Below are 11,559 nucleotides of genomic sequence, written 5' to 3'. Positions count from 1 at the left end.
AAAAAAAAAAGCATAAAAAAATTATTACATTTTAATTTCATGTCATCTTAGGTTTAATTTGCATTTAAGAATTAATTACATTGCTAAGTGCATCATTTAAATAAAAAATAAATAAATTGCATTCTTAAGTTAATTAATTAATTAGTTGTATTAATCCATCATTAGGCAAAATAAATGAATAGGTTAGCCATATAAAAATTAGATTAAATTAAATTAGAGTTTAAAATGGGTAACATTGCGAAAAGAAAGAAAGGGTTTTGATTTGGTCTTGTTTTGAATTTGGGCTAGAATCATTTCTGATGCCCAATTCCCCCAAAATAGCCTAGAACCCCCCATCCCAATCCCTCAAATTAACACTACCCTTATAGCTTTCTTGAATAAAAATCCAATCTTGACCCAAGATTTTAGACCAAATTGATGCACTTGATCTTGCCCCTCGTTTGCTTGGCAAGTTCCTTAGGAGAGATGATGTGGTTCTTCAAATAACTGAGGTGAAAGCTTATAGGCCAAATGATTCAGCTTGTCATGGTCGATTTGGCAAGACAGCTAGGACTGCTCGTTCTTGGTCCTGGTGGTCAGCTACAAGCCCAAATAAAAAAAGGATTCAAAACCCAACTCAGAATTTCAAGAAAACCTCCCAATCCCTAACATAAAAGGAGAACCCCCCCCCCCCCCCAAAAGAAGAGACCGTCGCTGCCCCCTCCACCTTGATTTTCCAGGAACAAACCCTCCCTTTTTTCAGAAAATTATCAGCGCCATTTCCTTCTCCCTCCTTACTTTCTCATCCGCGTACATGCTCACTCACCCCACTCCCCTGTCCTCACAGAATACATACCTATACCCATAGACACATTTTCTGGACCTGAAGTTCATTGTCGAGATCTGGAATCTTAGGCGACGAGGAATACACAAGAGTAGCAGTTAAAAATACTCCAAATAGCCTAAAAATGTTAGTATAGATCAGTAGTTTCAAGAAGCTGTTTGGTTTTCTGTTGATTTGCTCGGAAATTTTTTCTGGTTTTCTAAGAGTGATTAAACTCTCAAATCATGGTTGGTTGCTGCTGATTCACTTCCCTTTTGAGCTCCAGATTTATCTTTTATCACTGTTTCTCTCTATTCTGTTTCCACATCAAGGTACTCTTCTCAATTTTGATCATGTAACTTGATTTGGATGACTCATGTTCTATGAAAATAATTTCGTTAAGCTACATATTCTTCTCTGTTAAGCGAGTGAATCTGAGGTGTTTATTATTATTATCAAATGGTTGTGAATCTGATGTAAAATGGCTAGGTGTTGCTTTTGTTTTCTTCTATAAATCTGTTAAATGCGGGCTGATGTACATGGGTTTAATTTTGATGTAATGGTGTTAAGTTCCTGTTCGTATAATAAGGGATTTTCCATAGTAGATCACTTTATGTTTAGGAGATCTAGGTTTGTTTAGCAAACAATGAAATGACCATTACTGGATGTATTCATTTTAGCAATTATTGTTATTGAACCATTGTTCCCTTGCCAGGATTCTTATTATAATTTCATTTATTTCCTTGCCATATTATTTGTGATTGTTGTTTGGGTGAGGAAGAGCGTTAAAGCACGAAGGGTGATGCCGTATATTGTTTTGGTGAGAGAGTGATAAAGCACGAAGGGTGATGTCGTGTATGATTTTGTGAGGAAGAATGTAAAGCACGAAGGGTGATACCGTGCCGCACGATGTACCATTATGTGCCGATTATACTGATTTTATAGTGAGGACGAGAGTAAAAGCACGAAGGGTTATGCCGTGCAATTTATATTGATTCTTTTGGTGAGGACGAGAGTAAAAGCACGAAGGGTGATGTCGTGCACTGGTTTGATTCCTGATTTTTGCTGATATTTGAGATATGATGTTTCTTTTATTTACTCCCGGTCTTTCTATTCTTAATTGATGTTTCTCCGCAGCATGTTTCCCCTTCTCATACTTGACTGTATATTACTGTTCTTCTTTTCCGTTGTATATGATTTAATTGCACAGATTTATTTGGTAGTTTGGTCCTAGCCTCGTCACTACTTCGTCGAGGTTAGGCTAGGCACTTACCAGCACATGGGGTCGGTTGTGCTGATACTACACTTTGCACTATGTGCAGATCCCGGAGCAACAGCTTTTGGACCTTAGCTTGGGTGGCGGCCTTCAGTCCATACGGAGATCCAAAGTAGTCCTGCAAGCGTTCGCAGGTCCTGGCGTCCCTCTTCTGTGAAGTTATGACTCCAGTTTTGGGTAGTCTTTTTCAAACAGTTGTATTGGATATACTCAGTATTTTTATTATTTTTCTTCCACTTGTTATAATTTCCGCTGTCTTTAAATTATTGTTCAAAATTGTTAAAGGATTAAAATGGGAAATAGGTAAATTGTTCAAAAGTCGGCTTGCCTAGCTCACATTAGTAGGCGCTATCACAACTCCCGAGGGCGGAAAATTCGGGTCGTGGCATAGAAAAAAGCAAATGTACCTTAGAGCAGCAGTTGAGAGTCATGTCATCGGAATTGGCAGTTGAAAAAGCTTCTTCCAACCAGGCGGGCAAGGACAAGAATCTCTTTGAGTCTTCTTTTGCTGAACAACTCTCCAAACTACTGAAGAGATCAGAGGCCTTAAAGCTTTGCTAAATGAGAAAGAAGTTATGCTGGTGAGCTTGTTCAAACACTCATGCAGTCCCAAGAAGATCTCCGAGTGTCTACTGACAAGGTTAAGTTTTTGGAGAGTTCATTTACCCCTTTACAGTTTTCTTACGATGCTGTTTTAGCTGAGAGGGAGGAGCTCAAGAGTGAAATTGACCATTGGAAAGAGACTTCAAGGCTGCTGTTGAAGTTATTTGGGCTATTTTGAACATGCGCCATGATACGCTTATGGAGGTAAGTCAGGAAGGTTTTAACTTGGATGCTGAGTTAGCCAAGATTCAGGAAACAATTGAAAAAACTCAGCAAAGCCAAAGCTTTTCTTCACCTATGGATGATACTCTTGAAAATGTTGAAGTTGATCCTAGTGCGATGGATGTCCCAGCTCCTTCAAACCAAATCGAGCCTTCTGTTGTTGATGATTCCCTGAACTCTTCTTCTGAACCTGCTCCACAGTGAAAGTTTATTTATGAAGTTTGACTCTTTTTTTTTCTTTTTGGTGGAATGTGTGATGGTATTACCCCTGGTCCTATTTGGGGGTTATGTTTTTGGTAACAGTATGTCCCCAGGTCTTTTCGGAGCTTTTAGAATGAGAATCAATTTATGACTAAGTTCATACTTAGCTTAAACTTAATATTACAAAGTTTTCATTTTAACTTAATTCTGTCGAGTTTCTGCTATACTCTTTTAGTAATTCGCCTTGCTTTTTCTTATAAGTCCAAGGTCTTGCTTTTTAATACGTGGGTTTTTGCTTTACCCTTTTGACTTTTTGCACTTTTAGGAATGGTTAATTAACTTCATGGATTTTTGAATCAAACATGAATTATAAAAGATGACCCTTTTATATACGACACTTAATGAAGAAGACGTCTCAATTTCATAATGGTGTAAACATACGAAAGGAAAAATAGGAACAAACATGTATCTTAAAATAACTTTGATAAAGTTTTCATTCGAACTTTGTCAAATTTAGATAACATATTACATGTATTTAAATATCTTCTATTACTCTTCCGTAACTGTTTTCTTTACAACAGATTTGCTAAAAAGAAAATCCAAGAGTTTCTTTAGACCCATAGCTAAATATTGCCTTTAAACCTAAACATTCGTAAGATTTTGCAATCTGTATCAACGAGTGTATTCTTCACAGGTTTTGGATTAGGCTTGGGTTTTAGGCTCGTGACTTTGCTCTAAACTTGATATTTATTGAGTAGACTTTAGGCTTGACTTGAAATTTATTTGTTTCAGCCTTCCTTGACTTCCTTATAAATATGATATATATATATATATATATATATATATATATATATATATATATATATATATATATATATATATATATATATATTATTAGCCCCCAAGTGTTTGAGCTTTGAAGTGTGAAATCTCGAGCACTTGATTATTCCTTCCACGCGGTCCTTTTCCTGAAAAGGAAAAACATACGGGACTCGGAGGTATAATTTTAGATGAAGACTGCGTAACCCATTTAAATTTCCATCAGAATAGTTGTAACCCTAGACCCGGAATTATGTTCTTTCCACTTGTCTTTCAGGTCGTAATTCATCATTTAGTACAGGCTAGCTTTCTGCCTATCATCTAAAATCATTAGTAAAATTTTAATAATTCAAAAATAAAAATTGTGAGTGGGGATACCTGCCCGTTGGTATTCCTTTTCTGAGAAGTAGTATCTCTTCAGATGAACAACATTTCAATTTGAAGGTAGAATCTTGCCATCCAATGTTTCAAGCTCGTATGCTCCTTTTCCTGCGATACCATGAATCTTGTAAGGCCCTTCCCAATTTGGACTTAACTTTCCTGTGTTGGCTGCCCTAGTGGATTGAAAAACTTTCTTGAGTATGTAGTTCCTAATCTTGAAGTATCTAAGATGGGCTTTCCGATTGTAATACCGCTCAATAATTTATTTTTGCGCTGACATCCTTATTAATGCAGTTTCCCTCCTTTCTTCAAGTAAATCAAGGTTTATCCGCATCTCTTCTTTGTTCGATTCTTCAGTAGCTTGAGTATATCTTGTACTTGGTTCCCCTATCTCGACTGTAATTAAGGCTCCAGCCCCGTATACAAGTGAAAATGGTATTTCTCCCGTACTTGTTTTTGCTGTTGTTCGGTAAGCCCACAAGACTCTATGTAGTACCTCTGGCCAATTGCCTTCAAATTCTTCCAGTTTTTTCTTCAAGTTGCTGATAATGACTATATTTGTTGATTCAGCTTTGTCCATTATCCACCAGATGGTAAGGCGTTGAGGTAATCTTTTTAATTCGCCAACTTTGGAAAAATTCAGTGATTTGTGCACCTTGCCTTTGGCTTGTGGTAGTGGACCTACGATATCCACCCCCACTTCAAAGGTCATGGTGCAACAATCGGATGCAATAATTCAGCTGGTCGATGCATGTTGTAACTATATCTTTGGCACTTGTCATATTTTGCCACAAAATTTTCCGCATTTTCCTCCATTTTTGGCCAATAATAGCCGACTCTAATCATGGTTTTTACCAAAGATCTTCCTCCAGCATGATTTTCACATTGTTCCTCGTGTATTTCTCTCATCACATACTCCGTTTGAGAAGGCCCGAGGCATCTTGCAAGAGGACCACCGAACATTTTTCGATAAAGATTGCCCTGATTTAGACAGTAACGAGCGGTTTTTTGCAAAGTGCTTGAGTCTTTTTCTTATCTTCAAGTAATATTCCATACTGTAAAAAATTGACAATCTCGTTCATCCAATCCCAAGTTAGATTATTGTAATTTACCTCGTTTTCGTCTTGATCAAGTACTGGATGAAACAAATGAATCACGGAAGCATTTTCTTCATTTGTTACTTCTACAGCAGATGCAAGATTAGCTAGAACGTCTGCCTCGACATTTCCTTCCCTTGGTATCTGCATGACTTTCCAAGTTTGAAATTGTCTGACCAAATCTCGTGCCTTTTCTAGGTATTGCTGCATCCTTGCCTTTCTGGCTGTATAAGTCCCCTGCATCTGGTTAACTACAAGCTGTGAGTCGCTTTTGATTACGACCTGTTCTATTCCGAGCTCTCGTTCCAATTTCAAACCTGCAATCACAGCTTCATATTATGTCTCATTATTAGTGATTGGATGACACTTTATTACTTGTCTTATGGTTTCACCCGTAGGTGGTACCAGGACAATGCCTAGACCTACTCCTTTTACATTTGATGAACTGTCAGTAAATAAGGTCCATGTACCTGGATTAGATCCGTTAAATATCTGTAGTTCCTTTTCTACTTCCGACTGTATCCCTTGGCTAAAATCTGCCACGAAATCTGCTAAAACTTGTGACTTTATTGCAGTTCTATAATGTCATACTCACTTAGTTTTATAGCCCACTTGGCTAATCTACCCGATAGCTCTTGTTTATGCAATATATTACGTAAGGGGTAGGCGATTATCACAGAAATAGGATGACATTGGAAATAAGGTCTTAATTTTCTAGAAGCCATAATCAAAGCTAATGCAAGTTTCTCTAAATGAGGATATCGAGCCTCAGCATCTAGCAAAAATTTGCTAACATAATAAATCGGTGATTGTCTACCTTGGTCTTCTCGAACTAATATGGCACGTACCGCCACTTCTGAAACTGCAAGGTAGACAAACAATTTCTCCCCGTCTTTTGGTTTGGCTAGCAATGGCGGATTTGACAGGTATGCCTTTAAATTTTTAAGCACTTGTTGACATTCTTCAGACCATTCAAATTGGTTTTGCTTTTTTAAAGCCGAAAAGAATTTGAAGTACTTTTCTGATGAATTGGAAATAAACCTGCCCAAGGCTGTTATTCTTCATGTCAGCCTTTATACTTCTTTTTTGCTCGTGAGTATACTGAAATTTCTTCAATAGCTTTAATCTGCATAGGATTTACTTCAATGCCACGGTTAGAAACAAGAAATCCCAAGAACTTACCTGATGAGACGCCAAATGCACACTTCTCAGGATTTAACTTCATGTTAAATTTGCGAAGAATCTGAAATGTATCAGTCAAGTGCTGAATATGGTCCCCTATTTGTTGTGATTTGACCAACATATCATCTATGTACACTTTTATGGTTTTTCCTAAGTGTTCTTGGAACATTTTGGTCACTAGCCTTTGGTATATGGCCCGAACATTCTTTAAACCGAATGGCATGACTTTGTAACAGTAAGTCCCCCTATTGGTGATGAAGGAAGTTTTTTCTTCATCTAGAGGATCCATTTTAATCTGATTATATCCTAAATAAACATCTAAAAAACTTAACAATTCATGCCCTGCAGTAGCATCAATTAGTTGATCTATGTGCGCCAATGGAAAAGAATCTTTAGGGCAAGCTTTATTCCGATCAGTATAATCTACATAAACTCACCATTTACCATTCTTTTTAGGTACTACAACAGTATTAGTCAACCAATCCAGATACTTTACCTCGCGGATAGATCCAATTTTTAAAAGTTTTTGCACCTCATCTTGAATCACCTAGTTTTTGAAGGAGCCTTGCTTCCTTTTCTTTTGTTTGACAGGTGGGTACGATGGATCTTCATTTTATTTGTGGGTTATTACCTCCGGTGGTATACCTATCATATCTGAATGGGACCAAGAAAAACAATCTGCGTTAGCCTTTAAAAATTCAATCAACTTACGTTTCATTTTTGGGCTAAGGTTAGTTCCAATGTAGACTTTTCTATCTGACTAATGTGCAAATAGCACCACAGCTTCCAGTTCCTCGATCATTGTTTTGATATTTTCATTTTCTTCTGGTTCCTGAATAGTATCGGGCCTCGAATCTATATCTGTTTGCCCATCTTTGGTTGAGGTTCGTGTTGATGCGTCCTCAACTACATTCTGTGATTGCTATTTTTCGTCACTTTTTGTGTTAATCTACCACGGAATTAATGCTTCGTGAAGCTTGTTGGTCACCACGGATTTGCCTTATCCCCCATTCTGATGGGAACTTGATAACTTGATGTAAGGTAGACGAAACAACGTCCATTTTATGAATCCATGGTCTGCCGAGAATCATATTGTAAGCCATATCCATTTCTACCACATGAAATTTCGTATCTTTGACTACTCCTTCTGCGAATGTGGTGAGTATTATCTCCCCTTTTGTTACGACGCTCTAGTTGTCAAAACCAGACAAGGTGTGTGACTTGGGTATCGGCTTATCATCAGCTTGCATCTCGATTACCACTCTTAACAGAATGATATTTACGGAACTACTTGGATCAATCAAAACTCATTTTACATTAGTGTCATGTACAAGTAAAGATATTACCAGTGCATCATTATGCGGGGTTAGCACGCCATCTGCATTTACATCATCAAATGTAATACTATCTTCTTCCAAAACCTATCGAACTCGCTTCCCGTGTGTAACTGTAATTTTTGACACTTTCTTTGATGTTGTATATGTTACGTCATTGATCTCTTCTCCTCCACTTATGACATTAACCGTCGTTTTTGGGGAAGGAGGTTTTGGGGGCTCCTGCCTGTTCTTCATATATGCTTGCTTTCCCTTTTCACTAAACAATTCGGTTAAATATTATTGTTTTAATAAATGTTCAACTTCACCTTGTAACAATCTACAATCTGCCGTTTTGTGACCCTGATCGTTGTGAAATTCGCACCAAAAATCAGGATTTCGCTTGTGCGGGTTTGATCTCATTTCCTTTGGCCATCGTACCTTGTTTCTCATGCTCTTTAAATCAGCCACCAACTCGAATGTGCTAACATTAAAACTCTAACCGCCGATCTTTGCCTTCGAGCTTCTGTCATCATCTCGCGTCTCTCGCATGTTTCGTTCTTTTCCGAACCTTGATGATGAACCTGATTCTCTATCTCTTGATCTATGATCGTACCTTGGGTTTTCCTGTTTTGAACGCGAGTCTCTTCCTGCTGGTCCCATGTAAGACTCATACCTATTTTTACCAGACTGTTTTTCAGTTTCAACTCGTCTTGAACTTACCCTTTCATCTTTTCGAGACTGAATGATGATATCTTCTTCTATCCGTAGCTTCGTGCTGTATCTATTGTAAACATCATTCCAAGTTGTTGCTGGAAATTTTGGTAAACTTTCCTTGAGTCTCCTCGCGGCTTCTAAAATTATTTTATTTAGATTACTGGCAAATGCCATAGCCGCCCAATTATCAGGTATACGTGGCAACATCATTCTCTCACGCTGGAATCTATTTACGAATTCCCTTAGTAGCTCCGTATCTCCTTGTTTTATTTCGAAAATGTCCTCCATTCTTTTTTCAACTTTTTGAGCTCTCGAGTGTGCTTTGATAAATGAATCTGCAAGCTCAGCAAAAGAATCTATAGAATTTTCGGATAAAAGAGAGAACCATGTTAGTGCTCCCTTAGTGAGTGTTTCTCCGAATATTTTGACCAATACTGATTCAATTTCTTGCTTGGTCAAGTCGTTGCCTTTTATGCCGATTGTGAATGCAGTTATGTGATCCCGCGGGTCAGTTGTTCCATCGTATTTCAGAATATCCGGCATCTTGAATTTCTTCGGAATTGGTAGAGGAGCAGCACTTGGCTTCCAAGGTTGTTGTAAGTATTTGTCTATATCTATTCCCTTGATTACGGGCGGCACTCCAGATATTTGCTCTATGCGGTCACTCTGCTCCTTGAGCTGTTTCTGCAGGGTCAGTACTAAATTCTGTAAATCAGAATTGACTGGGTTACCTGAGCCTCCATCATGAGATTCACTAGGAGTTCCTCCACTACCTGAGTTAGCGAGTCCTGAGCGAGAATTTTTTACGGTGTTGTTGTTTAGAATAGGTGTTGGTGGTGTAGTACTTGGCAACTGGTTAACAAAAGTTTGAAGAGCATTACTGACCTGTTGGGCGATTAATTTTTTCAAAGCTTCATCAGTAGCTTGGTTATTTTCAAACTAATCATTCGTATTCGATTCAGATCCGTCAAGAGTCCCCTCTCGGGATTGTCGAGGAGAGTTTCATGGCGATGTGACTAGAGTTCTATCACCTTGTTGATTCTCCTGTCGTTGTTGATTTTCTTGGTGTTATAAATCTTGTTGGTTGTTGTCGTTGACATTCGACATGATTATTTTGACAAGAGAGTTGATTTGGAAAGTAAAAGATTATCAGATTCCCGGTAACGGAACCAATTTGTTTAACCAGAAAATAAGAATTTCGGTCAAAGCTTAAATTTAGAAGAAATCGGGTTACTGATAATCAAATATGGAAAAAATAAGAAGAATTAATTTAAACGATAGCTGAGTAAATAAAAGAAAGCAAAGTAAACCAGTGTATTCCAATAATATTCTGTGTCCTTACAAATGTTTATTCTTCTCCTTTTATAGCTATTTCTAAGTAATACGTTTCTTTCCTCTCACAACAGAGCCATTATGACCAATTAATGGTGTTAATGTAACGTTATAATTAGCAATCGTAACTGTTTCGTGAAGATTCTGTAACGTTTTCCATCATTGATGCTCATTAATTACGGATAATACGTATCTATACTTTTTGCTATCTAGGTTCATTCCTCCGATATTTCTTCGAATACTCTTTGCCAATTGTCACTCTTTCATTGATCCACGTGTTTTGACATGTCAGCACATTATTAATTCCATATGTTAATTTGATTTTTCCCAATACAAATACTTAATTCAAAATTGTAATACGTAATTATGCTACATTGAATTTCAATTGAATTGGAAAGTTGTAATACGTAAATATAGGAAAAGTTGCAACTATTGAACAGTTTATTAAATAATAACGTAAATGGAAAAAATAAAGACAAATTAGCTTCGTGGTCATAGAATATGCCATGTCACTTTCAGAAAAATCATGGGGTGTACTGCGTTCTCATGGCACCAGGAAAGTAAAACGAAAAGAGGTCACTTTTTCAATGGCCACTATACATTAACGTGCCATACTCATCATTCCTTTGCCCATTTTGCACCGACTCATTATGACTTCTTTCCATTTGGGCCAGTTCAGCAAGGTGTCAACCAGCAACCATATTAAGAACTTCAATTTATTAGCCAAACAAGGGAGTTAATGGAAGATTTTCTTTTGAAGAAAATGTGCCAGCATTTCAAAGTAGCAAGTATTATATATATTTTTTTCATAATTTTCAGCAGTATTAATTTAGAAAGAAATAAAAATTATTTACCTTTAAAGTAGATAATTAAGTTATCATCTGTCGAGCCATTTAAAGATTGAATTGTAATCGACGAAAAATTTTATTTTGTATCTCATACAACTAGTGACATACAACTGACATTAATTATATGAGGTATTCTTTTTGTCTCACAGTTTTGTGGAATCACATTTTTTGTGGACCCAAAAATATAAAATTGGGGTCCACAAATTTGTGAGACGAAAAAGAGTCTCACACAACTAATATAAGTTGCGTGAAACACACGGTAAAACTTCTCGTAACCAACTCACACAATGTAGTGACTAAAGGGTAGGGTCCACCAGCATTGATAGCTACTCAAATAGTACTAAGAGACTGCCTGTTTTTTAAATTATAATTATACTCCCTCCAATTATAATTATACTCACTCCGTTTCAAATTATATGAGTTATTTTTCTTTTTAATCTGTTCCAAAATAAATAAGATATTTTTAAGTTTAAAAATAATTCAACGTTAAACTCCTCATTTTATCCATTTCATTTTTAATGAGATGCTTTTATAATCACACAAATATTATGATCCCACAAAGCTTTTACCACTTAAATTTTTAAGACCACAAATTTTAAAGAAAAAAAATTCATAAATTTTGTGACGAGTCAAACTAATCTAAATTGAAAAGGAGGGAGTAATATTTTGCTCGTCCCTAGTTTGGTAAGTGCGTGCAATGGGGTCCTCAAACCACCTACCTTTCTATTTCTTCCGCATTACTTCTTTTTCTAGTTCATCCACTTCT

General features: G+C 36.9%; 1 long non-coding RNA gene across 1 annotated transcript; it reads left to right on the top strand.

Annotated features, from left to right (window-relative positions):
- The first annotated feature begins 266 nt into the window (after positions 1-266).
- Positions 267-2,324, top strand: LOC107795515 (uncharacterized). The gene is made up of 2 exons (XR_001650136.2): positions 267-1,134; positions 2,125-2,324. It is a non-coding gene; the product is annotated as an uncharacterized LOC107795515 (long non-coding RNA).
- The last annotated feature ends 9,235 nt before the right edge of the window (positions 2,325-11,559 follow it).

The sequence above is a fragment of the Nicotiana tabacum genome, chromosome 5 (assembly GCF_000715075.1).
Source record: "Nicotiana tabacum cultivar K326 chromosome 5, ASM71507v2, whole genome shotgun sequence".
In the NCBI taxonomy this organism is placed as follows: Eukaryota; Viridiplantae; Streptophyta; class Magnoliopsida; order Solanales; family Solanaceae; genus Nicotiana; species Nicotiana tabacum.
The sequence above is the reverse complement of the archived record's forward strand: the minus strand, read 5'-3'. Positions and strand labels throughout refer to the sequence as shown.